Source organism: Oncorhynchus gorbuscha, unplaced genomic scaffold (assembly GCF_021184085.1).
Source record: "Oncorhynchus gorbuscha isolate QuinsamMale2020 ecotype Even-year unplaced genomic scaffold, OgorEven_v1.0 Un_scaffold_2790, whole genome shotgun sequence".
Classification (NCBI taxonomy): domain Eukaryota; kingdom Metazoa; phylum Chordata; class Actinopteri; order Salmoniformes; family Salmonidae; genus Oncorhynchus; species Oncorhynchus gorbuscha.
Genome location: NW_025747206.1, coordinates 5,001 through 9,136, shown reverse-complemented (window position 1 = coordinate 9,136; position 4,136 = coordinate 5,001). Strand labels below are relative to the sequence as shown.

General features: G+C 45.2%; 1 long non-coding RNA gene across 1 annotated transcript in view; it reads left to right on the top strand.

The window, feature by feature from the left end:
* Positions 1-1,685: 1,685 nt before the first annotated feature.
* LOC124026741 overlaps positions 1,686-4,136 on the top strand; it is a 7,444-nt gene continuing 4,993 nt past the window's right edge. The window contains exon 1 of the long non-coding RNA XR_006837297.1: positions 1,686-1,710. This is a non-coding gene — a long non-coding RNA (uncharacterized LOC124026741). The remainder of the gene's footprint in view (positions 1,711-4,136) is intronic.

Below are 4,136 nucleotides of genomic sequence, written 5' to 3'. Positions count from 1 at the left end.
GCCTGTGGATGTCTGTGGCCTGTGGATGTCTGTGGCCTGTGGATGTCTGTGGCCTGTGGATGTCTGTGGCCTGTGGATGTCTGTGGCCTGTGGATGGCTATGGCCTTTTTTGCCTCTCTGTAGTCTGTGAAGCCTATGAAAGTGGGGCTAGTCTCTCTGTAGTCTCTCTACATGAAGGATATGAAAGTAGGGGCCAGTCTTTTGTCTCTCTACATGAAGGATATGAAAGTAGGGGCCAGCCTCTCTGTAGTCTCTCTACATGAAGGATATGAAAGTAGGGGCTAGTCTCTCTGTAGTCTCTCTACATGAAGGATATGAAAGTAGGGGCTAGTCTCTGTAGTCTCTCTACATGAAGGATATGAAAGTAGGGGCCAGTCTCTCTCTGTAGTCTCTCTACATGAAGGATATGAAAGTAGGGGCCAGTCTCTCTGTAGTCTCTCTACATGAAGGATATGAAAGTAGGGGCTAGTCTCTCTGTAGTCTCTACATGAAGGATATGAAAGTAGGGGCTAGTCTCTCTGTAGTCTCTCTACATGAAGGATATGAAAGAAAATAGGGGCCAGTCTCTCTGTAGTCTCTCTACATGAAGGATATGAAAGTAGGGGCCAGCCTCTCTGTAGTCTCTCTACATGAAGGATATGAAAGTAGGGGCTAGTCTCTCTGTAGTCTCTCTACATGAAGGATATGAAAGTAGGGGCCAGTCTCTCTGTAGTCTCTCTACATGAAGGATATGAAAGTAGGGGCTAGTCTCTCTGTAGTCTCTCTACATGAAGGATATGAAAGTAGGGGCCAGCCTCTCTGTAGTCTCTCTACATGAAGGATATGAAAGTAGGGGCCAGCCTCTCTTTTCAGAGAGTGTTTTGTCTCCCGACATCGCCTCTCTCTCTGACGCGACCGTTGGAAGTCGAAGGCTCAGTTGAAACTGGAAAAGCTCTGTTCTGCCTGTTTTGTTTGTTACTTACTTTAGGACTGTGGAAATAAAAAGCTGTCTGTCTCTCTGTCTTACTTTCTCTCTGTCTCCCCCATCCCTCTTCTGTCCCCCCCCATCCCTCTTTCTGTCCCCCCATCCCTCTTTCTGTCCCCCCCATCCCTCTTTCTGTCCCCCCCATCCCTCTTTCTGTCCCCCCCATCCCTCTTTCTGTCCCCCATCCCTCTTTCTGTCCCCCCATCCCTCTTTCTGTCCCCCATCCCTCTTTCTGTCCCCTCCCATCCCTCTTTCTGTCCCCCCTCCATCCCTCTTTCTGTCCCCCCCCCATCCCTCTTTCTGTCCCCCCTCCATCCCTCTTCTGTCCCCCCTCCATCCCTCTTTCTGTCCCCCCTCCATCCCTCTTTCTGTCCCCCCCATCCCTCTTTCTGTCCCCCCTCCATCCCTCTTTTCTGTCTCTCTCCCCCATCCCTCTTTCTGTCTCTCTCCCCCATCCCTCTTTCTGTCTCTCTCCCCATCCCTCTTTCTGTCTCTCTCCCCCATCCCTCTTTCTGTCTCTCCCCCCATCCCTCTTTCTGTCTCTCCCCCATCCCTCTTTCTGTCTCTCCCCATCCCTCTTTCTGTCTCTCCCCCCATCCCTCTTTCTGTCTCTCCTTCCCCTCCTAGGGTCTGTGTCACGTGTTGAGGAAGGAGGGATGGAAGTTTCTGCTGGGAAAACTAAGAGGAGCTTCCCCTCATGGGAGAGCACCCTGGAGGAGAGGGAGGAGTCTGACCAGGAGGAAAACGTAAGAGAGACACTCCTACTCATTAGGAGACTGGGAGGAAAACGTAAGAGAGACACTCCTACTCATTAGGAGACTGGGAGGAAAACGTAAGAGAGACACTCCTACTCATTAGGAGACTGGGAGGAAAACGCGAGAGAGACACTCCTACTCATTAGGAGACTGGGAGGAAAACGTAAGAGAGACACTCCTACTCATTAGGAGACTGGGAGGAAAACGTAGAGAGACACTCCTACTCATTAGGAGACTGGGAGGAAAACGTGAGAGAGACACTCCTATTAGAGACTGGGAGGAAAACATTAGGAGACTGGGAGCTCCTCCATAATTGACACATGTCCTCTGTCAGATCTGCATCATAACAGCACTGCTGATATAATACTAGGATAGGGAAAACCCAACAACTCTCACTTCATGTTGTCTTTATGCTCGTAGAGAGATCTTCACAGCGTTTTATAAATCTTTACATTTACGTTTCCTCCTCGTCTCCTACAGCTTTACATTTACGTTTTCCTCCTCGTCTCCTACAGCTTTACATTTACGTTTTCCTCCTCGTCTCCTACAGCTTTACGTTTACGTTTTCCTCCTCGTCTCCTACAGCTTTACGTTTACGTTTTCCTCTCGTCTCCTACAGCTTTACATTTACGTTTTTCCTCCTCGTCTCTTACAGCTTTACATTTACGTTTTCCTCCTCGTCTCCTACAGCTTTACATTTACGTTTTCCTCCTCGTCTCCTACAGCTTTACATTTACGTTTCCTCCTCGTCTCCTACAGCTTTACATTTTACGTTTTCTCCTCGTCTCCTACAGCTTTACATTTACGTTTCCTCCTCGTCTCCTACAGCTTTACATTTACGTTTTCCTCCTCGTCTCCTACAGCTTTACATTTACGTTTTCCTCCTCGTCTCCTACAGCTTTACATTTACGTTTTCCTCCTCGTCTCCTACAGCTTTACATTTACGTTTTCCTCCTCGTCTCCTACAGCTTTACATTTACGTTTTCCTCCTCGTCTCCTACAGCTTTACATTTACGTTTTCCTCCTCGTCTCCTACAGCTTTACATTTACGTTTTCCTCCTCGTCTCCTACAGCTTTACATTTACGTTTTCCTCCTCGTCTCCTACAGCTTTACATTTACGTTTTCCTCCTCGTCTCCTACAGCTTTACATTTACGTTTTCCTCCTCGTTCCTACAGCTTTACATTTAATGTTTTCCTCCTCGTCTCCTACAGCTTTACATTTAAGAGAGTCCTCGTCTCCTACAGCACCTTTACATTTGAAGTTTTCCTCCTCGTCTCCGACAGCCCTTACATTTCGTTTTCCTCTCGTCTCCTACAGCTTTACATTTATGTTTTCCTCCTCGTCTCCTACAGCTTTACATTTACGTTTTCCTCCTCGTCTCCTACAGCTTTACATTTACGTTTTCCCTCCTCGTCTCCTACAGCTTTACATTTACGTTTTCCTCCTCGTCTCCGACAGCCTTACATTTCGTTTTCCTCCTCGTCTCCGACAGCCTTACATTTACAGGTAATATGACTTGTATTTAAGAATGGGTAATACGTTTCAGTTTGAAAATAAATGTTGCCGTTCAGATGGCGTTGTGAGCACTATATGAAGAGAGTACTAGTTCTCATAGCTCAGCACCCCGGTTATGTTGAAGGAAATGAAAGTGGTCCCTACTATTCTGTTTCATCGCCACTCAGTCAATATCCCTAAATGAGATTAGAATTGTCAGGGACCTTACGATACGATATGATCACGATATGTATGTGCTGATTCTATATGTATCACGATACGATGTGATCGCGATATGTATGTGATGATTCTATATGTATCACGATACGATGTGATCACGATATGTATGTGCTGATTCTGTATGTATCACGATACGATGTGATCACGATATGTATGTGCTGTTTCTATATGTATCACGATACGATCACGATATGTGTGTGCTGATTCTATATTTATTACGATTCGATATTTACGATTTGATGTTCCAAACATATTGCTAACTAATTGTCTGATGCAGAGAGACGATGAGAAGCTAGTTTTGATCAGTCATGGAAATAAGTACTGAAACCACGTTGGGTCACTATTTAAAAGGTCCAATGTAACTGTTTTTTATCTCAATATCAAATAATTTCTTGGAAACAATTATGTACCTTTTTTATTGTGATTGTTTTAAATTAAAAAGGTCAAAAAGAAACACAATTGTTTCTTCTCAAGCAAGAATTTAGCCTGGTCTTTCTGGAAGTCGTCTGAGTGAGGGTTAAAACAGGAAACTGGCTGTTATTGGCAGAGAGGTTTGGAACTCTCTTTCTTATTGGTCAATTAACTAATTTAAACGCCAAAACTCCATCCCACCAAAACAGGCAGAAATTTCAGGGAGTCTTTTCAAACAGCTCTTACACTACAAGGACATTATCATTTTCA